The 24,443-nt window shown below is 36.3% G+C and overlaps 1 protein-coding gene across 4 annotated transcripts in view; it reads right to left on the reverse strand.

The window, feature by feature from the left end:
* Positions 1-24,443, reverse strand: part of MBD5 (methyl-CpG binding domain protein 5) — a 459,774-nt gene that overhangs the window by 265,032 nt on the left and 170,299 nt on the right. For all 4 annotated transcript variants that reach the window (XM_055123313.1, XM_055123194.1, XM_055123379.1 and 1 more), the window contains exon 3: positions 10,864-10,935. The gene's annotated coding sequence lies outside the window, so the exon portion shown is untranslated. The remainder of the gene's footprint in view (positions 1-10,863; positions 10,936-24,443) is intronic.

Here is a 24,443-nt window from a genome sequence, read left to right on the forward strand (position 1 = left end):
TCAGAAAGATGACAAAATCCAGATAAAATCTATCCAAAAAAAAAAAGCCTATTTAACTGCAAAGGCAGTTGACACACACATGCTCACAATATAGTAAGACTGTGCCAATACCAAGGCATAAGAGAATATTCATCTATTCTTTCAATATATATTGAATATTTATTATACTCCAGATACTATACTACATTCTATTAAAGATCACTTCTTATTCATGAATACAACTTTTTTTTTTTAAATCTGTTTGGTTTTGGGCCACACATGGCAGCTCAGCACTTATCCCTGGTGGTGCTTGGGGGACCATATGTGATGCTGGGCAGAAAATTATTTTAATTAAGATTTAATCTTCAGGGGCTGGAGAGATAGTACAGTGGGTAGGAAACTTGCTTTGCACGCATCCAATATGGGTTCGATTCCTGGCATCACCCACAGTTCCCCAAACCTCCAGAAAGGATCCCTGCACAGAGCCAGGTTTAAACCCTGAGCATTCCTGCTGTGTCCCCTGGAGCCCCCAAGAGTTATCTTTAAATTTTCTGTAATTGTCACATACTCCTCACCCCAAACGTCAAAACTAAGACAATTTTATAATATGAAATATTTTATTTCATTGATAATTTTCAAAAAGTTTTATGGAAAATAATATAAAATCTATGTTGACGAATCTCAAGGTTTACGTAGGTTTTGTTTAATTTTAATATCTTATGACCTTAGGCAATATCCTCTTTATAATATGGCTTTACTCTATAAGTTAGTACAAACGACAGTACAAGGATAAAAAAATTCCATTTTAAAAGGACAAATAGTAACTTTTACATTTGCTCTGAGCCATTATTATGACAATAGAAATATATGGACAATAAATTCCATAAGAATAATATATTAAAAAGGAAACCACATCCTGACAAGAATTTATTTTATTTCTCTTCCGACAAAGCATTTTTGTCAGAAGAGGAAATAAAATAATTAAATAATGATAACAAATAAAATAAGATTAATTTAAAAGGACAGATTTTCCTTTCATATGTTACTGAGCATTTAATTATTTATTTTTGTGCATAAAAGTTAGGTGGCAGTCTGACATTTTATGGGTCCTTTGAGCAGGTATGAACTTTGTGGCTCGGAAAAAAAAAATGTGTGCTTTGAACTTGAAACCGGGACACCTGGGCAGGCTCGGGCCGGGGCCGGAGCTTGGGCTCCGGCCGAGATTCGACCCGGGTGGCCATGCCTCTGCACAGCCGCGTGAATGCCGAACGAGCAGGAACCAGAGGCAGCTATAAGACTTGGGGTTCCAGCGAGTGCTTGCAACCATGTATGTGGACTGTGAACTAAGATTTTGCTCCATGCTGCTCCAGGAAGGGAAATGATTCAATTTCCAACTTTAATCTCCCTGGATTTAATTACTAAAATACAGAAATTGTAAACCGCGCAGCCACTACCCTGCACGACTTTTTTATCTCTTCATTCTCATCAGTGGAACTCAGTATCAAATATTTCCTTGTCAATAGGGCTGTATTCTTGGGGGATAAATTCCAACAAAAATAGTGAGTCTGTGTTGAAACTCCAACAACAATAGTGAGTTTTGCATTGAAATATGGAATGTAATCAAGGTAAAGAGAAGAGTGAAATTTATCAGTTACCCAGGCGTTGGGAGGCATACTGGGGTTTTTGGTGGTAGAATATGGGCACTGGTGAAGGGACGGGTGTTTGAACATTGTATAACTGAGACATAAGCCTGAGAACTTTGTAACTTTTCACATGGTGATTCAATAAAATAAATTAAAAAAAAATAAAGCAGTTACATATCAAAAAAAAAAAGTTAGGTGGCAATTCATGTTCCCCAACAGAAATCAGATATGGCCTTAGTGTACATGATTGGTAAGTTTGTATTTGACAGGCAAAAAAACGCAGAGAGAGCTGATATAACTTCGAACATTTTTCCCTTTTATCTTCAGCATTAAATTGCTTCTGTTACATCAAAATATTTCTGAAAACCACACATAAGCCCCCAAGCATTGTTTGAATATGAAGAAAATAAATGGAAACATAAAAAAATGAGTTCGGTACCAGAACTAACACTGATGCTGAATGTTCAGAGTAAAGCCCATTTAATAATTAATTTCTAAAATTACTCTTGCTTAAGGTATTTTTTTCATTTATTATTCAAAAGCAAACTCTGTACTAGAGTGTCCAATATACAAAGGTATATTTTATTACATATTTTATGATCAAATGTGTAAATTCAATTTTTTACTGGGCCTGAGTACTATCCAAATATTGTCAGATTCCAAAATTGGAAACTTATTTAGACTCATTTTTCTTTAATAGGAAAAAAATAGGGTACTACAGTGTTATTTTTTGGTCACTTGTCAGTTGGATCGTTCTGAAATGCACAGAAGGAATATTGAAAATGCACACTTGCTGTCATTAATATTTTTTTTGAGGTTCTTCCTCTAAATTGTAATCATGTAGTTTCTCTTTTTGATATGGAATAATACTGAAAGGTATGCCTGTAGGCATAAACTTGTCTTGATAATTGATTTATTTAACCTATACCCCTGTTATGTAGCTGTTCAATTTTTGTTAAGACATTACATAAAGTAATTATGACCTTATAGAAAAATTATGATAATAAAGGGTAGCGACATTTATGAGTGCCAGGTCTTGTGCCACATGTTTTACATATATTTTCACATTTAACATTAAAAGCAAGCAACCTTTTAAGGTATACATAATTAGTTCCACTTGAAACACAAGGACTCTTAACATCAGACATCTGAAGTGACAGTAATAAATGGCAGAGCCAGGTCAATGTGATTAATGATTATGAATTGAAGAATTATGATGTAAAATAATGAAGTGAATGAATAATGAATATGAAAGTAAAAACACTGAGGAATTTCAATTCTGGTAGTGGTGCAGTAACTTGAATCAGATTTGTTATACCACTGACAACAATTATATAACCAAGGAAAAATAGTAAAAGAGTAAAAAAAAAAATTATTTGAAGCAAGAACAGGCTGTGAGAAAAAGTGGCAGAAACACAGGAAATGGTCATAGGAAACAGAGAATGTCACTGTGCAAGATCTATGCTTATATTACTTCTTCCCTTAAGTAAAAATAATAGGAGCAGGTAAAACTACAGTAGAAAGACACTCTGAATTGTCTTGAGCTATCAAAGGTCAAAGCACAGAGTTGAGAAAAAAGGCTGAAAAATGAAGCTTGGAAATGGATTTCATAAAGTAGGAAAATAAAAGGGGAAGTGAACAAAACAGTATATAACTTCTACCTGTGGTGATTCATGAACTGCACAAACATGGGAAAAATTATAAAGAACCCAGTGAAAAGTAGTAGTTGAAAACTACTTTTTCAATACTTTTTCAGTGAAAAGGACTGAAATATGGATTTCTACTATAGTTTACCATACAAGTCAGGATTCAAATTTCAAAAATAATTAAAAGAAGATTGGAGAATATCTACAGAAATCACTGAAATGGCATAATTTAGGAATACAGATTATGTATACCAAGAAAATATACTATAACCAATACAATGTTATTTATAACTCTATAACTAAAACAATTTCTCAAGTTTGAGAATAAAACTAAGACTGACTCTGAAAATATGTCAAAAACCATGTCATCACTAGATCAAGACAGGCAGTCAGTGAGTTAGCTGTGAGGAAAAAGTTCAGTACCCTTTAGAGTATGAGGACAAATTCCATAGTCTTACAATATGTCTTTTACATCCAGAGTTATATAAAAGAGTCAAATGAGACCTAAAGTCCATAAAAAAAAAGACAATAGAAAGGATTATGAGATAACCCAGAGATACTTTAAGACAGCTATTATAAATATTGACAAAGGCATTAAAAATCCTCACAATGAATCCACAGATACAGAATCTAAGCAGAGAAATGGAAATAATAAAGAGCTCTCAGAAGAAAATTAATGGCAAATTTTATTATGCATTTTACTACCGAAAAATTTTATCGAAAAAGATTAATAACTGAGTCTATCAGAACAGGGGGTCGGGAGTGATCATGAAGACAATGGTGGAGGGAACTGAACGCTCTGGTGAGGGTGTGGTCTTGGAATGCTGTGTGTGTGGAACCCTGTCACTAACAGTACTGTCAACCACAATGCCTAAAAAATACAAAAGAATATGAGTCAAAATACAAAAAAATAAATTAAAAAGTTTCTTAAAACAAAAACAAAACGTAAGGACTGCATCAAAATAATTTCTAAATGGAAAGGAAATTTAGAGCTGTAAATTTCAAGAAACAATTCCAATTAAAAACAAAATGATTTAAATTATTTGAATAAGAGTTATTCAATTAATTGGCACTATTTAAATACAAGGGCTGGAGTGATAGCACAGCAGGTAGGGCATTTGCATTGCACATGGTCAACCCAGGTTCAATTCCTCTCCCCCACCCAGAGAGCCCGGGAAACTACCGAGAGTATCTCGCCCGCATGGCAGAGCCTGGCAAGCTACCCGTGGTGTATTGGATATGCCAAAAACAGTAACAACAAGTCTCATAATGGAGACATTACTGGTGCCCACTCGAGCAAATCTATGAGCAACGAGATGACAGTGATACAGTGATTTAAATACAATTAAAAAAGATTACACAATTTTAACTTGGCACTTCAAGGAGCTATGGAAAAAACAACAAAGTCCAGATTAATGGAAGTAAGAAAATAATAAAGGTCAAAGTGGAAATAAGTGAAATAGACTAAAGAGACACAGAAAATATCAATGAAACTTAATTGGATTGTTGAAAAGATAAAACTGACAAACTCTGGCAGATCCTCCGAGAGGATAGGAGGAACTGAACCTGGGTTGGCCGCGTGCAAGACAAACGCCTTTCCGCTGTGCTATAGCTCCAGCCCTTAAAGAGTTAGAACTAATAAATTTAGTACAGTTGCAGAAACTAAAGTGACAAAAGAAAATAATTTTGATTTCTATGCAGTCATAATAAGTTATATGAAAGAAAAATTAAGAAAACAATCCTATTTGTAATTGGATGTAAAGGACTAAAAATTAATTTAACCCAGGTAAAAGATCTATACACCATATAATAACAATAGGTGGTAAATTAAATGTGTTAAAAATTACTGTGTAAAAAATTAGTTAATATGGGAGTGCATTTGTCACTGATGGATCGGAAGCATATTAACATTTCTGGATAACCCCAAACAATCTACAGAGTCAAAATAATTATTGAAAAATTCTAATGATAGTTTTCCACAGAAATAGAACCAATAACCCTAAAATGTGTAAGGAACTACAAACAATAATGGTAGCCAAAGCAGCCCTCGGGAGCATGGGGTTCTACTCTTCACAGTATCTGGATGGTTTAAAGCTCCAGCCCAGCGATGTGTCCAGGAGGGCCACATCTTGTTTACTCATTGCAGTGCTTGGAGGTCCATAAAGTGCTGATTGCACACGAGGTATGTATCACTGATTTATACAGTAGCTTCCTGTCCCTGGCATCATGCTTACTGATTTCAAACTATATTACTAAGCTACAGTAATTAAGAATATGGCATGGGTAAAAACAAAAACAAAAACAAAAACAAACAAAAATAACCCCCAATAGATCAAGTGAGACTCTCTGCCACACTCTGCAGTCTCTTGCCCGCGCGCCTGGCTGTCTTCCCCAGGGCCCCTTGGAGAGGGTGGGCTCCAGCTTCCCTCCTGCCTCGAGCAGAGCTCCAGCGGTCAAAAACCTCCGGAGCCTAGCCACAGCCATGCTCAAGGCCCCTCTCCACACATTCGGACGAGCCTCACGCATAAATGTAACGACAGAGGAACCCAGGTGTGTGGGACCCGGAGCTGAGACCTCCAAGCCTGCTCGGATCGGGACTGGGCCTCCTCCGCCCAGATTTCCCATTTTCCTGTAGCTAGGCTGTCACACCCAGGGTCTGCCCTCGGCGCCATGTAATCCCACCAAGGCCAACATCCAGAGACTTAAAACCAAGCTCCCAGAAGCTTGACATCTTATAGCCTACTTCTCCCACTGGGAGAACCTGGCAAGCTACCAAGAGTTTCCTGCCCACATCGGAGAGCCTGGCATACTCCACATGGTGTATTCATATGCCAAAACCAGTAACAATGGTGGGTCTCATTCCCCTGACCCTGAAAGAGCCTCCTATGCAGCATCCTTGTGAAGGAAGAGTAAAGAGAAGCTTCTAAAATCTCAGGGCTAGGACGAATGGAGACGTTACTGAGACCGCTTGAGAAATTCAACGATCAATGGGATGATGATGATGATGATGATGATGATGATGATGAATGAGCTCACTTGAGCAAAACTGAGAGCCTAGGGAACCAGTGGGTAGGATGCTTGCCTTGCACCCATCAAGTTTGACCCCACAGTACCCTGTTTGTTTCTCTGAGCTCCACCAGGAGGGTTCCCTGAGCTCAGAGCCAGAAGTAGCCCTGAGCACAGCTGGGTTTGGTCCTCAAACAAACAAATTCAAGAGCCCATAAAAAGCCCATGCCTATGTCATACGCCTACACGGCCAATTATCAAGACTATAAAATGGAGGAAAGACTTTCTTCAATGAATGGTGATAGGAAAATGGACATGCATGAACATGCAAAAGAATGAAATCTGATTACTAGCATACACCAAACACCAAACTGAATTCAAAATGGATGGAAGACTGACTCCTACAAGAAAACACACAAGTGGTAAATTGAACTTGAAGGCTTCCAGGCTAAGACTCCAAAAGCAAATTAAACGAAAGTTAACACAAGCAAGGGGGACTACAGCAAAGCTTCTGACAAAACACATATCCATCAACAAAATAGAAAGGGGCCGTATAGGATGGGAGGAAATATCTGTCCATCAGATATTTGTGAGCAAGGCAGAGAGAAAGCACAGGTGGTAAACCTCTTGCAATGCCTGCAGCCGATACCTGTTCAACCTCCAGCACTGGCAATGGCCCCTGAGCACAGAGCCTGGAGTAGGTACTAAGCACTGTTGGATGTGGCTCCAAAACCAATAAGAAAAAGAAAATAATCCATAAAAACCAAAAATAAAACCACAAATATAATATAAACAAATAACTGAATAGGTAAATAACTAAAGGCCATCTGAAAAGGCTGGAAGTGCGTATTTTGCATGTGGGATCCCTGGGTTTCATTTCTGGCACTCCATGGCCGCCTGAGCAGAGCCAGGAGGTGTCCCAAGTACTGACCAGGGAGCAGCCCTGGAGCACTAACAGTTTGGGCCCCCATATAAAAATAGGGCAGATGTTCTGATCAGACAGACTTTCTAGGAAGACATATGGGTGTCAGTAACAATACAAAACATGTCTAACTCTTAGGGAAATACAACTATATAAAAGATCAGATATTACCTACAACAACTTGAATATCTACTGCCAAAAAGACACAAGGTAATGAGGTTGATAAGGATGTGGAGAAGAATGAACTTTCTAGCACATTCTCAATTAGAATGAAAATTGGTGTAGCAATGATGGGATATCACATGGGAGATTACTCATAGCCTTTTTTTTTTTCCCCCTTAAAAAAGGGACTTTGATAAGATCCAGCATTTCCACTTTAGAGTATCTAAAAAACAAACAAACTCAAAAAGATATTAGCTGCCTCATCTTCACAATAGTCACTGTAGCATAATTTACTATGGTGAAGACAACCTGTCATCCATGGGAAAATGTACAAAGAAAATGTGATAGGTATATAAATGTAACAAAATATAATTCAGCCATAAAAAAGGTGAACCTTTGATTTGTAACACCATGAGTAAACTCTCAGGGCACCGGGCTGAGTGAAATAAATGAGATACCAAAAGATAAATATTATATGATCTCATTTATATGTGGAAGTCTAAAAGAAGATTAAAAAAAACAGCACTAAGCTCATAGATCTAAAGAAGAGACTGGTGGTTTCAGAGTGAGTTCTTAACGTTGTCAAAATGAATAAAGAAGGTGAAAGGGTACAAACTTTCCTTTTAAAATAACTAAATCTGATACATAACACAAGTGTAGTAACTAGTATATGACACTTACATATTTGAAGGTTGCAGAGATAGTAAATCTTAAAATACTCAAGAATAAAACTGTTACTATATATGGTAATGATGTCAACCAGACTTATGAATCATTTCAATGTTCACATATGAGAAACCATTATGTAATATACCTGAAACAAATACAAAGTTATATACCATTTACACCTCAATATTTTTAAAAGAAGGCAATTAAAAAATCATGAATTAAAAATATAGGATCAAAAGAAAAAGAATCGCTGGTTAGGCCTAATATCATATCAGAGAAAAAGGGAATGTCATCCAGAAGATAGACAAATTGAAATTCTGAAAAAAAAAAATCGTTAGTAGAAAAAAATCAGCCTCAGTGACCCACATACCCACATAGCAAAGTAAAGAATATACATATGCATAAATTTGGAGTCCACAGCAAAATTATTTCAAGTAATATCATTACTAAAATTTCTTTATCTCTGGTACAAACATCAATAGACAGACTAGAGCAGCTCATTAAAAGTCAAGAAAGACACACACATACAGACACACACACATACACACACAATAGTTTCAAAAAACAATGATGCAGGCCTATTTTGACAAGTAACTCAAGACTGAAGATAAAAAATTAAAAAGCAGCCACAGTAAAAGAGACTGTTCAATTCTGTCACCAGAGAATTGGCTTATATAATTCATAAAACTCTAAGCATTAAACTATGCATTTGATTTTGAATTTACTTTTTTAGCTAAAGCCAGCTTGCCTCCAAGGAATGGAAGTCTTTAATATACATTCTTCTCAAGTGAGTCTGAAACATATTTGTAGGATAGATAATATATTATATTATAAAATAACTCTCAAGAAATCCATTTAGGGGCTGGAGTGATAGCACAGTGGGCAGCGCATTTGCCTTGCACACTGCCAACCCAGGTTCGATTCCCAGCATCCCATATGGTCCCCTGAGCACCACCAGGAGTAATTCCTGAGTGCAGAGCCAGGAGTAACCCCTGTGCATTGTTTGGTGTGACCCAAAAAGGAAAAAAAAAAAAAGAAATCCATGTAAAGAAGTAATATTAAGCCTTATTTTACCACAATGGATAAACCTAAAAATTCTAATTAGAGGAAAGTGGGAAATATATACATGTGGAAGTTAAGAAACACAATCCTGAAAAACAAACGGATTAAAGAGAAAAAAAGATAACAAAAAAAGTTGACATATATTAAAATAGGTACACAACACAACCTAATTCGCAGGATACAGAAAAAGTTTTAAGAACAAGTTTTACAGCTATAATTATAAAACGTAAAGGAAAGAGATCTCAAATAAATAACCTAACAATATATATCAAGGAAGTAGAAAAAAAGCAAGCACATCCTAAAGTTATTAAAAAAAACCTAGAAATAATAGTGATTAAAGCAGAAATAAATGAAGAATAAAAAATGAAAAAATAATCAAAGAGTTGGTTCTTTGAAAAGATAAACAATATTGACAAACTTTTAGCAAGACTCTCTAAGATAGAGAAGTCAAATAAATTATAAAGAGGAAACTTCATAACATACTACAAAAATTTGAAGATTTATAAGAAGTTACAGTGAACAACAATACACCAGCAAACCTACATGGATGAAATGAATACATCCCCAAAACACAAAACTTAACCCTACTGTAGGCAAAAAACCCAATGGATCAATAATCGGTAAAGATACTGAAGCAGTAAAAACAAGAACAACAACAACAAAAAAACAACCAAAAAATCCAACCCTACGATCCACCGATCCACCTTCACCTCCAAAAGTTTAGGACTAGAAACTTTTACTAGTGAAATCTACCACTCAATTAAAGAAGAATACCATTTTTTTCTCAATTTCTTCAACAATACTGAACAAAATTAAATGCTCAACCTCATTTCACAATTCTACATTACCTCAATATGAAAGTCAGAAAGGACACCACAAAAAAAGGGAAAATTATAGTCCATATCCTTAACAAGTAAAAAGCACGCATTTTCCATAAAACAATAGCCAACCACATTAAATAATATATTAAAATGACCTTATACCCCAAAGTCCAATCTATAAAGGAAAACAATTCCCACTGGTAACATCTTAGGAAAGAGTGAAATACAAAAACTGAGTATTTTATATACTGAACGTAATGAAAATGATGCAATTAATTAAGAGCAACACAAATAAATTGCAAGATAGTTTATATTCATGGATTTGAAAAACTATAATAATGGTTGCAGAAATATTTTTAGGGCGGGGGGAAGTTTTGGGACATATCCCACATCCCCAAATACTCAAGAGCTATCCCTGCCTCTGTGCTCAGGAGTGACCCGTGCTGGTTCTTGGAGGACCATAAACAGTGATGGGAATTGAACCAAAGTTGGCTGTGTGCAAATCAAGTGTCATAATCCTTATACTAGACCTCAGGCTAACTGTGAGAATTAAAATTGGTAAATTTGTTGTACACAAAAACATCTATACAGCTGTAAGTATATGTGCATGAAAATTTAAATGCCCTTTTAAGCAACATGAATAAAAATACTCCCAAATTTGACATCAAAGTAACTGAGCAAAAATATAAACCAGGAGAGACTATACTTTCCACTTAAAAAATTCACAAAATTTTATTACAATGCTAAGAGCATTGTAATAAAAAAAATATGGTATGGATATACAAGTCACAAAAAATAATGGAATAAAATGAAGAGTCCAGAAATAAATCCACTCATAATTAAAGAGAAAACTGACAAAGAAGTTGAAAAATGTATTAGAAAACAAATAACTTTGTCAATAAAATAATGCCAACATAGTATTCACATGCAAAATAATGAATCTGGATTCTTACCTTGTATCACGCAGACAAATGAACTCAAAATGGATTAAAGATATGAGTTTAAAACTTGACACTGGATAGTTCCTGCAAGAGAACACAAGAAAAACTTTTTGACATTGCTCTCAGTAACTAGTTTTTTAATATGACATGAAAAACACAAGCAACAAGAGTGAAAATAAATGAGTGGCTTTGGTGGTGGTGAAATGTGTAGACCAAAACCCTAAATGTCAATACCATTGGAAGCTTATTACCTTAACACTAACAACTGTCACTGTCACTGTCATCCCGCTACTCATTGATTTGTTCGAGCAGGCACCAGTAACGTTTCTCATTGTGAGACTTTTGTTACTGTTTTTGGCATATCCAATATGCCATGGATAGCTTGCCAGGCTCTGCCCTGTAGGCGCGATATTCTCGGTAGCTTGCCAGGCTCTCCAAGAGGGGTGGAGGAATCAAACACCGGTCGGCTGCGTGAAAGGCAAACGCCCTATCACTGTGCTATCACTCCAGCCCAACACTAACAAATTTAACATAAAAGAAAAATAAAAACTGAGTATGGCTACATTACGTAAGACTGTAGAGAACAAAATGAGTGAATAACAGACACCATACGAAATGGGAGAAAGTATTTAAAAATCATCTGACAAAGGACTAATATTCAAAATATTATAAGATTATAACTCAAGAGCCTAAAACCAATTTCAAACTAAAGCAAGTCAAATAATTTCACTAAAAATGAACAAATGAATTGAAAGACATCTTTCCCAATAAAAGGTGAGCTGTTCAACATCTCTAACCACAACAGAAAAACAAATCAAAATAAGATAGCATCTCAGACACGGTAGAGATATTTGCACTCCCACAATCACTGGGATACAGAAACATTAAGATATGAAAAAAACTTAGCAAATGTGCATAAGAATAGTGAAAGTAAATGTAATATAAAATTCTAAAATGTATATATATTATGAAATATCTGTATGTTTATGATGAATTAAATAATATAATATTACTCATCCATAAAAAGGAAATCCTGCCATTAGTGACAAAAATCAATCTTGAAAATATTACTAAATGAAATAAATTCATGATGACCCTGCATGTATATTACATATACAATATGTAAAGTTTGAATTCATAGAAAGTGGGGTTTTGGTTACCAGGATAGAAAAGTTGGAGAGTAAATGGGTAAAAGCAGGTCAAGAGCACAAGTTTCCAGTAACAATATGAGTAAGTTGTAGGAGTTTAAAGTACATGACTTTATACAACAGAATAATAGTTAATACTGTACAGTACAAGTTACCAACGGAGCAAAACTTAAAATTTCTCACTCCATATCCACAACCACAAGGTTGCAACAATCTTCAGTAATATAACATCTTTCAAATCATTACAGTGAATTTCTTAATTTGACTCAGTATTAGATGTCACCTATATATTAAAACCTGGAGGAATGAAGTAAAGATCCAATATTATCTTTATTTTCATGATGCGGTGCATGTTTGCTCGAGAAACCAAGAAAATCCATGAAAGAACTACAAAAAATGTTAGAAAGATTGCCAGTTATATAATTAGGTTTCTAGCTTTGTTACTAGTATATAAACAGTTGCTTATGTCTAACTGGTAGTTAGCCCTTGGAAAGCACCACAACAAGGTCACAGGCAATCCCGTCACTGTAACTTTGACATCAACAACTAAGAGAAGGGTGGGGAGTGAATTAAAAAAGTACCTGTGTGTGTGTCTGTTGAGGGGGGATTAAAAGAGCATCAGGATTTTTAAAGCATTGAATGCCTGTGGATAGTATTATGTGGATAATATAATTGTGGATACAGGCCATTATATATTTGTTTAAACCCATTAAAATGTGCAATGACACAGTGAACTTTAATGAAAACTAGATGCTCGATGTGACAAGGTCAATGTAGGTTCATCACCTATAACAAATATACCACCTTGGTATAGGGATATTGATGATGGAAGAAGCTCTTTGTATCTGGAGGAAGAGGGCCTACGGGTATTTTAAAAAATATCTTCTTAGTTTTATAATTAATAAAAGCTATTAACAAAAATTAGGCAATACCTGTTGGGGAAAATAAATGATACTGTATAAGTTATATTCTTGGACATAAACCCCTCAAGCCATAAAAGAAAAGAATGAAAATTTGACTAAGCTAAATGCAAAATTCTGCTAAGAAGAGAATATAACTTACAGAAAAATATTTAAACACATGAATATTTAAGTACATACCATCAGCATAGGAAGAATTCTCTGAAAATCATAATAAAATAGTTAACAGGCCACTTTCAAAAAAGAATGAATTTAGTGCTTAAAATTTTAAGAACAATATAAAAGTATATGTATGTCACACACACATATATATATATGTCACACAGAAATGCACACATGCAATTAATTATTCCTTGCTACAAGTAAGAGAATGAAATCAGACTATCTAACACCATGCATAAAAGTTAACTCAAAATGGACTAAAAACTTAAGATATTAGACCCAAATCCATAAAATACACTGAAGAAAAGCATAGGCAAAATATTCTATGATATTGACTTCAGTGTTATATTCAGAGATTTGATTTCATTGGCAGAGAAAACACAAGCAAAATAAATACAAAAGAGATTACATCAAATTAAAATGCTTCTTTACTGCAGGAGAAAACCATCATTAAAATAAAAAAAATAACTGAATGATGGAAAATGTTCACACACCATATAATTAACAAAAGAATAATAACCAAGATACATAAGGAATTCATAAAACTCAAGACTTGCAGATGACCAATAAATATATGAAAAGTGCTTATTATCTCTGTTTATCAGGGAAATGTAAATCAATACAACAATGAGCTCTCACCTCTTCATAAAGGTAAGAATGGCCTATTGATGGAAAAGCACTGGCAAGAATGCAGAACTCCTTATTTTTCGGTAGGAATATAAAATGGTTCAGACTTTATAGAAAACAGTATGGAGATTTCTCAAGAAATTAAAAATAGAACTATTCTATGATCTAGCAATTTCATTCCTAGATACCTGTTCCCAGAACATAAATACACACACACACAAACACACACACACAAATTCATTGCAGCATTATTTGCAATAGCTAAGATATTTAGAAACTATCCAAATATCCAGCTACACACAACAGAATAAAGAAGCTACACACAAAAAGATATTACAGAATTATAAGGAAAGATGAATTCTTGACTTCTGCATCAGTGTGAATGGAACTGCAGAGTACCATGCTAGCAAAATGATTCAGAAGAAAGAAAGGGGCTGACATGACAGCACAGTGGTAGAATACTTGTTTTGCATATGGTCAACCCAGGGTTGAACTCCAGCAGCTCATATGGTGCCTGTAGCCCTGCCAGGTGTGATCCCCAAGTGGAGAGTCCAGAATAAGTTATGAGCACTGCCTGGTGTGCCACGTCATCCCTGCTTCCCATTAACAACAACAACAAAAAAAAAGAAAGAAAAGAAAAGAGAACAACAAATGCTAAATTATTTCCCTCTCACTCTTATGTGGTACTCAAATAAAAAAGTAAGAAAATTCAATATCTAGTGATTAAAAATCCCTTTGACTAAAGAGAGTTTGGAATATAACAGCACGCACGGGAAGGATGTATGTACACTGGCACTCTAGGACACTTAGGTGGCGAGCATGTTACAGGTCACGTGCACACCAGATATATAAGACTTTTCCCTCCTGTAAATTGCTGTTACCTTAATTTAAAAACCAATAAAATAAAATATTAATAGAAGCTAGCTGTGAAAATAGATACAGCATTGTTTCAAATTTTACACTTTTCCATATTACTTGTTTTAAAAATCCTATGTATTGCTTTTATGTCGTCTGAAAGGAAAACCTATCACAGATAACAACTTCTGGAGAATACCACCAGCAATACACTGATTTTTAAATCAATATATATGTATATATATATATATATACACACACACATATATAAGTATGATCATGTATGAACATAGGAACCACAAATGAATATATATGTGGGTATATACACACATATATAGGTATACACACAGGTGTGTGTATATATACACACACATATATATGTGTGTATATACATATATATTCACTTGTGGTTACTGTGTTTACACATAATCAGTATTACATGCTGAATTCTGGGGTAAAAATTTTTCAAAAAGGAGCAAAATTTACTAAAATTCAGCAAAAAGCAATCTATAAAATTCTAGAATAAGAAATGTCAACCATGAAGGGTATCCATTTCACTTATGAACATTTTTCTTTCTTTTTGGAGTACTTGGGAGCCTAGGGGTCACTCCCAGTGCAATACTCTCCCCACAGCTGTGGGCCTGAAGGTTAGATGCTTAGTGTAGGAACGCTGTGCTCAGTGAGCCATGCAATGCCCGGGACTGAACTTGGAGTAAGTGTAAGCAAGGCAGGCCCTCAACCCCTTTGTACTAGTCCTTAGTTCTTTGAAATCCTTTAGAAATATACAGCAGCAAAGAGTAAATAATCATTGATGTTAGGTTTTGCTTCCTTAAAATGAGAATCTAGAGAGCTTTCTCTAAGAACATTTTTCTCTTTATTCTCCCTGGGTCTCTGGAAGCAACTGAGTGCTTACTCCAAGGCTCATCACACTCTGCCTTTTTCCCCCATCTGAACACTGTTTCTCTCTCCTCAGCAGTTTTTGCATCCCAAAAGGAAATCTTTCTCTCCAAGATTTTCACTAATAACTGGCAAAAGTTACAGCCAAAGCAGCTCGGTCATTTGCATGCTCAGTAAAGAAGCATGGAACGAGGAACAGAAACAGTAACTAATGCCATACTGGAGAGGAGAGTGGGGTATTAGGAATCAAACCCAGAGTGTCACATGAGAGACAAGCATTCTGTCTTGGGCCCCATGTTAAGACCTGAGAATTACGACTTTAGGAAGTAATTTGAGATACAAAAATTGCATAGAGTTCACAGTTTAGGAAGTTTCCTCTCAAAGATCGTGAATCAAGATTATATTTTCTGAGAATAACCTTAATGTGATATCTTTCTGAATATTTAAGACTTCAAAATTTCATTCCATATACTTCTGTTAAATGCTACATGGTAAAATAATTAACCAACATATGCATCAATAAAATATAATTCTTCCATACTTCTATGTCAGAAATGATCAAACCTATCATATTTGGGTTATTGTTTTGGGATCATATTCAGTAGTGCACAAGGCTTTAACTTCTGGCTCTGTGCTCAAGGATCACTCCTGGTATTATAGTGTCAGGTATTACAAATTCGGGTCAAAACTAGTGCATTCTATTTTTATTTATATTCAAAAAATTTGAGAGTCTCTTGACTGCATGCCTGGCTGTCTTCCCTGGGGCCCCTCGGAGGGGATGGGCTCCAGCTTCCCTCCCCACCCTGAGCAGAGCTCCCGGCGGCCAAAGACCACCGGAACCTAGCTACAGCCATGCTCGAGGCCCCTTTCCACACGTTCGGACAGGCCTCACACATGAAGGTACTGGCAGAGGAATCCAGGTGTGTGTATTCCTATCAACAGCCAACATCCAGAGACTTAAAAGCAAGCTCCCAGAAGATATCCTGTAGCCTACTTCTGCCTCTGGGAGAAATTGGCAAGTTTCTGAGAGTTTCCTGCCCACATGGGACAGCCTTGCAAGCTTCCCATGGTGTATTCATATGCTAAATCCAGTAACAAGCTGGATCTCATTCCCCTGACCCTGAAAGAGCCTCCAGTGTGACATCATTGGGAGGGGCGAGTCGAGATAGATTTCTAAGATATCAGGGAAAGGACGAAATGAGAGGTTACTCAGCCCGCTCGAGATATCGATGATTAACGGGGATTTTGTGATCGTGATTGTGATTCAAAAAATTTATCTTCCTGGGTGATATCTGACATATAAACACTTTCCAAATACGTAGCTGAATAAAGAAATGCAAATATTTATAAACTTGGTATATTTGAGTTGGAGGTTTTCCAAATTCAGAATTTTATAAGCTACCCCTATGTCTAATATCATAATTAGCACTATTACACTCCTAGCAATGTTATTCAGCATCACTGAGATAAATCTTCCATTTAATAAATAAATAAATTAATTAATAAGTCAGTTCACTCCAGTTTCAGATATACATAGGGCTTGGTATGTAGGTAACAGGACAAAAGCACAACATTTCTAACATTATCATGCAGAATTTTAATCACTAATACAGGGAATTTACTGCTCTATTACTGATGCTCCTACTATAAAGTATTATCATTTTATTTTCTTATTTATCTTCCAGTTCAAAGTTTTCTATATTAAATTAGCTAATTTGGAAAGCAACTATTTTGTTTCTCATTTGAGTGCAGTGCATTCTAATAAATTAACCAGTGGAGTAAATAATGCTCTAAATTGAATGGCTGATAATTGGAAAAACTGAGTTTAATTGGTAGAAAAAAAAGTCCAAAACATCAATGTTCCTTACAAAGTTTTCCAGGTTTATACTGGCACATAAAGAGGATGGAGAACCACTATATTGGAAACTTTAGAAAGTCAAAGCCTTCTTAAAAATAGAGTTAAATGTTCATTTAATCAGTCACCCTTTCCCCAGGTCTCAACCTGCATATGGAAAATGAGCTGAAAATATGAACCAAAGCCGTAACTTCTTTAGTTTACAAAACAAATTTGGGAAATAAAAAACACATTTCAATTTTCTAGAATGGAAATTTCTCCAGTTTTCCATCTCTGTTTATTTTTTATACTAATTTTAAGGAAAATACTTAACATGAAAAATTGTATAATCTAGTTAAGTTGCAGAATAGTTTTACTGCCCAACGCCTCTCCTCTTAAGTCCTGTCTATAAAGACTCAGAACATCTCAAGAGTGACTGCTATATACAAAGAGTAATTTGAATAAGGGGTTACCTGCAAGAAAAAGTGTGTTTGGAAAATTTTGTTCCATGCAAGTATGTACAAATTGTAAGGCTTGATATCTGGACTTTATAATGCTTGACCCCAGACTTTATTTTCAGAAGCTAAAAAATAACTATGGATATAATCCTTTTAGTAAAGTGCTGAAACGCTGTATACATTCTATGGAAGCTTTATTATAGGTAAAAAAAAAAAACCTCAGCACTAATTAAAAATAAATAAATTAAAAAAAAACGGTGATTCACTAATTAAAAATAAATAAATTAAAAAAAACTCAGTAAAAAATGTTCTACATTGCTAATCATCAGGGAGCTGCAAATCAAAACAATAAGGAGATATCATCTCACCCCACAGAGACTGGTACACATGATAAAGAATAAGAACCAGTTTTGGGACAGATTCACCGAGAAAGGGACACTCATTCATTGTTAGTGGGAATGCTGACTGGTCCAGCCTTTTTGGAAAACAATACAGACATTCCTCAAAAAAAAAAAAAAAAAAAAAGAAATTGAGTTTCCATATGACCTAGTATTAGTACATTTATAAAATTAATCCTATATCATCACTAAAGTCATCTTTGTTAATACATATACTATGACACAAACCTTTTATCATAAAATAATAATCGTAACAGTGTACTGTATCCTCAAGTAAAATTAAGGCTATTGTTTTATAAAAAAATAGAGCTATAGAGCAGGCTAGGAACAGGATCAGGAAACTACCCAAAAGAGACCTGGGGACAGTGTTGGATGGTTCTGGGCACTTTGCTGGTGATTTCAGTGCAGTTAACATTTTACACCAAAAGCATAAGCATTAATCCTATTGTATACATGTTGCCTCCACCGTAATAAAGTTCAATAAAACAGGAACTCCATAGGGGACCGGGGCTGGGACTCAGTGAGAGACTACCCGCCTGTGCGTTGCAGCCGTCCACTCCCTGGTATTGCCTCAGTTCTCCAAATCAGATCCCGGCACTGTGGATGTGACCTTGGCACCAGCACCATTAAGTGGTGTTGAGATTCTGAAAAGATTGCCATCATGTGTAGATGAGCACTGAAATTGAGTGTGAGCCCAGGATATTGTAACAAGTACAGTAAGGACAACAGAGCAAAGAGAAAGTGGGAAAGAAAGAAACTACCAATGCTCTAGAAACAGTACTCTCAAATCTTGATGAAGAAGAAAATGCTAGGTCAAGAAGACCAGTGAAAAATGCCCCAGAAGAGTGCCACAGGAAATATCAACTTGAGAGGAGAGGTACTCAAGATATGAATATGCAACTTATTCCTCAGAAAGTAAAAAGATCTGTATACAAGTGCATGAACTTACTTTAACAAATGATTAGATATACCTGAACAAAACTTCTGTGAACACTTAGCTGTTATTATTTGTGAGCAAACCTATATTGAGGAGAGGCCTTACAGATATTATTAGTGTGAATAAATCTTCAATCATAGCTGATGTTTCATTTCATAGTATAAAATCCAAATAATCCGAAATTACCTTTTTAACACAATAAATGAGTGGAGCTTTTGTTGCTACTGGTACCGCTTAGGATGACACAGATTACATGAGGGCAAAAAATATTATGCATGTGATAATATTGGAAAGAATTTAGTCAGAGCTCTGTTCTACTTGTCTGGCAGCAAAAACCAAAGCTAAGTAGTATGATAAATCAAAGTATGCATCTTACAAGAAGCTAAAGAATTCACACAGGTCAGAAAATATTTCATTGCTTGGAGAGTAAAAAAGGTTTTTTTTGGTGGAAAATCAAATCTTCTTAACCACCAGAGAACTCATACTGGTGAAAGATCCTAAAAATTATGTAAGTGAGGAAAGTTACCAACACTATTCAGGTTCTATTGTACATTAAAAAAAAAAAATCCATTTCGAGGAGGAAACATTAAATGTGATGCCTAGAAGAATTTTTTTTTTGTTATTTTATCAGATGTTATTGTCCATTAACAGCTGCATAAAAGAAGCAATAGAAACCCAAGCAATGTATAAGAATTTTTACTTAAAAGCATTTAGAGTATGAGTGAGTTGCACGGTGCCTGATAATCTAATTAAGTACCAGGAAATTTAGACTCCTAATTTCAGAGGCCTGTTTTTTTTTTTCTTTTTGGGTCAACCCAGCAATGCACAGGGGTTACTTCTGTTTCATGAACTCAGGAATTATTCCTGGTGGTGCTCAGGGGACCATATGGGATGTTGGGAATCGAATGCAGGTCGGCTGCGTGCAAGGCAAATGTTCTACCTGCTGTGCTATCACTCCAGCCCCAATTTCAGATGTCTCGAACATGAGAAAAGTTTCAACTATGTCAAGTTCTTACTGTGCATCAGAGAATTCACACAGATGAGAAACCACATGAGTGATCTTTGTGTGAGAATGGTTGCTCCTATATATCATGTCTTTTGTGGCCCAAGAAAAAATGTGAACTCAAGAGGTGCCAAATTACAAATACAATGTATGTGACAAAAGTTACCAGGATTGAAATGACAATACAGGCGTTAAGACATTTGTCTTGAATGCAGCTGATTCTGTTTCAATCCCTGGCAAGCATATGGTCCTTGGAGTATCACCATGAGTAATTCCTGAGAACAGAGCCAAGGGTAAGCCCTGAGCACAGCTAGGTGTGACCCAAAGTAACAATAACAAAACATTCACCAGTACTCAGTTCATCTTCAAGATCACATGAGTAAAACACCATATATGTGCAATAAAGATAAGACAGGTTTCAAGCTTAGCTCTCCCAGGAACCAGAAATTTCACAAAAACTGAAACAATAGAAAATATGCACAGCACAGAACTCATTAAAATACAGAACTTTAGGCAAATCTCATACTTTTCTCAGTCCACATTTCATTGGGGAAGAGCCTGTAACTTTAGGAAGTGAAAAAGGTTTGTCCAGAGAGTTGCCCAAGGACACCACTTTTACAGGTTACTCCAATGACAAAAATGCAACTGTCTTTAGTTTAACTAAACCCAGAATTAGAGTTCATATTTGATTGTCCACAAAAGGATTCATACATGCATGAAGAAAACCTCACAAATGCGGAGAAGGTAAGAGATTTTTTTTTTTTTTTTTAGCAATGCTTGCCAGTCTTCATCCTAAGAGAAGTAACATCAAAAAACAACTCGTTAAATGTGCTTAGTGTTAAATGTGAACGTTAAATGTGAACTCGCTAGTGAATCCGTCTGGACCAGGGCTTTTGTTTTTGGGAAGACTTTTGATTACCATTTCAATTTCCTTGATATTAATAGGACAATTCAGATACTCCAGGTCTTCTTGGTTCAGCCTTGGGAGATTGTAGGAATACAGGAATTTATCCATTTCTTCTAGGTTCTCTTGTTTCATGGCATGCAGATTTTCAAAGTAGTCTCTGATAATCTTTTGAATTTCTTTGGTTTTCTGTTGTGATGTCCCCCTTTTCATTTCTGATTCGGCTTATAAGGGGTCTCTCTCTCTCTTTCTTTGTGAATCTTGCTAGTCTTGTTTATTTTCTCGAAGAACCAGCTCTTGGTTTCATTGATCTTTCGGATTGTCTTTTGGGTTTCCATGTCGTAATTTCTGCTCTAAGTTTTATTATCTCTTTCCTTCTGCCTAGTTTGGGCTCCTTTTGTTGGTCCTTTTCTAAGGTCTTGAGTTATAAAGTCAAGTTATTTATGTGGGCCCTTTCTTCCTTCCTGAGATATGCTTGCAGAGCTATAAATTTTCCCCTTAATACGGCTTTAGTTGTGTCCCATAGGTTCTGGTAGCTTGTGTCTTCATTCTCATTTGTTTACAGGTACCTTTTGATTTCTTCCTTGATTTCCTTCCTGACCCACTCATTGTTCAACATCGAGCTATTTAATTTCCAGGTGTTTGATTTAGTTTTCAATATCAGACCAGAATCCCTTCAATGTACCTTAGGTACATTGAAGACAAGGTCGGCAAAACCCTCCACGACATTGAAGCCAACGGTGTCTTCATAGATGACATGCCACTGGCCAAGCAAGTGAGAACAGAGATAAATAAATGGGATTATCTCAAACTAAGAAGATTCTGCATCTCAGGAGAAACAGTGACCAAAGTACAAAGACAATCTACAGAATGGGAAAGGATATTTACGCAGTACCCATTCAATAAAGGGTTGATATCAAGGATATACAATGCACTGGTTGAACTCCACAAGAAGAAAACTGCCAACCCGATCAAAAAATGGGGTGATGAAATGAACAGAAACTTTCCCAAAGAAGAAATCCGAATGGCTGAGAGGCACATAAAATGTTCAACATCACTAATCATCAGGGAGTTGCAGATCAAAACAACCATGAGATATCATCTCACACCACAGAGACTGGCCCACATCCCAAAAAACAAAAGCGACCGGTGTTTGCGTGGATGTGGGGAGAAGGGGACTCTCCTTCACTGCTGGTGGGAATGCCGACTGGTTCAGCCCTTTTGGAAAACAATATGGACGATTCTCAAAAAATTAGAAATTGAGCTTCCATTTGACCCAGCAATACCACTCCTGGGAATATATTCCGGAGAGGCAAAAAGGTATAGTAGAGATGACATCTACATTTCTATGTTCATTGCAGCACTGTTTACAATAGCCACAATCTGGAAAAACCAGACTGCCCAAAAACAGATGTCTGGCTAAACAAACTCTGGTATATCTACACAATGGAATACTATGTAGCTGTCAGAAAACATGAAGTTATGAAATTTGCATTTAAGTGGATCAACATGGAAAGTATCATGCTGAGTGAAATGAGTCAGAAAGAAAGAGACAGACATAGAAAGACTGCACTCATATGTGGAATACAATATAGCTGAGAAGTACAAGTTTGCAATGATGCAATTTCTGGCAGATATTTCTCTGGACTTAGTTACTAAAATACTAAAATACAGAAATCCAAAACCATGTGGCCACTAGTGTGGCCACTCGACCTCATATCGCCTCATTCTCAGCAATGGAAAACAAATTATTAAATGCTTCCTTTTAAGCAGGTCCGACTATAGGGAGGAGAAATTCCAAACAATAATAGTGAGTTTCGTGTTGAAATATTGAATGTAATCAAAGTAAAGAGAAAGTAAAGTGAAATTTATCAGTTACACAGGCGGGGTGGGGGGCTGGGTATGTGGAGGGGTGGGGGGGAGGTATACTGTGATTCTTGGTGGTGGGATATGTGCACTGGTGAAGGGATGGGTGTTCGAGCATTGTATAACTGAGACTTAAATCTGAAACCTTTGTAACTTTCCACATGATGATTCCATAAAAGAAAAAAAAAATTAAAAAATAAAACAGGTAGAATTTAAAAAGAAGGATAATTCCTCTGATTAGAATTTTAATTATTTGATATTTATTCATGAAATAATTATATGTAGAACAAAATTCAAAAGAACAATGAGTTGGTTCTAAAAATATTATGGAAATAACGTAATTCAGAGTTATGTGACTAAATAGTATTGCCATGGCAAAGTGAGATGTAAGGGAAAAAAAGATATTAGAAAAAGAAATTTAGCAATAGGTAACATATGGAGAAGTAATGTTTATGAGAACTGCAGTACTGTCATCCCTTTGCTCATGTATTTGCCCGAGCGGCCACCAGTAGCGCCTCCATTCTGAGACTTGTTACTGTTTTTGGTATATCGAATATGCCATGGGTAGCTTGCCAGGCTTTGCCGTGTGGGCGAGATACTCTCAGTAGCTTGCTGGGCTCTCCAAGAGGGATGGAGGAATCAAACCCGGATCAGCAGTGTGCAAGGCAAACGCCCTACCCGCTGTGCTATCGCTCCAGCCACTAATTTAGCAAAGGCTAATTTTAAGTGTTTTTTGTTTATTTTATTTAAAAAAAATTAGCTTTTGGGAGCCACACTCAGCACTGGTCAGGGCTTGTACCTGCCTCTGAACTTGGAGATCTCTCCTGGTGGGTTTGGAGGATCATTTGGGGAGTCTGGGGATTGAACATGTAAGACAAGTGCCCTGCCCATTGTACAACTGCTCCAGCCACCTTCAAGTGCTTTTTTAAATAGCTGAGTAGATTATACTTAGCTAATGGATGAAGTATGTTTCTTATTTATAGGGACTATGCCAGCAGTAGGGCTGGAGCGATAGCACAGCAGTTGGGCATTTGCCTTTCACGCGACCGACCTGAGTTTGACTGCCCCTCTGGGCGAGCCCGGCAAGCTACCGAGAGTATTGAGCCCGCGCGGCAGAGCCTGGCAAGCTACCCATGCGTATTGGATATGTTAAAAACGGTAACAACTAAGTCTCACAATGAGAGACGTTACTGGTGCCCGCTCGAAGAAATCGATGAGCAACGGGATGCCAGCAGTGCTCAGGGGGCTAGAGGCTACTCCTGACCTGCTTTGAGGACTTGGAGGGATCCTACTTTTGAGCCCAAGGGTGACTGGGTCTCACAACAGTAATAACACCCTGCAGTGCTTGGAGGCCACCGTGGCTATCACCAGCTGAGAGGAGAGGGTCATGCGGTACTCGGAGTCACATTTACCTTACCACACACAGCAGGTAGGTATGTGCTATATCACATGGACTATATTCTGACTCTCGGGAAAGACTTGAATCATGCTTGTAGTAGTAGGATTCTGAATAAAAGACGTTTTAAAAAACTGCAATTAACAAAAACTATGCAAAAGATGCAAATGATTATAAGAAGAAAGAA

Source organism: Sorex araneus, chromosome 1, assembly GCF_027595985.1.
Source record: "Sorex araneus isolate mSorAra2 chromosome 1, mSorAra2.pri, whole genome shotgun sequence".
NCBI classification, from domain to species: domain Eukaryota; kingdom Metazoa; phylum Chordata; class Mammalia; order Eulipotyphla; family Soricidae; genus Sorex; species Sorex araneus.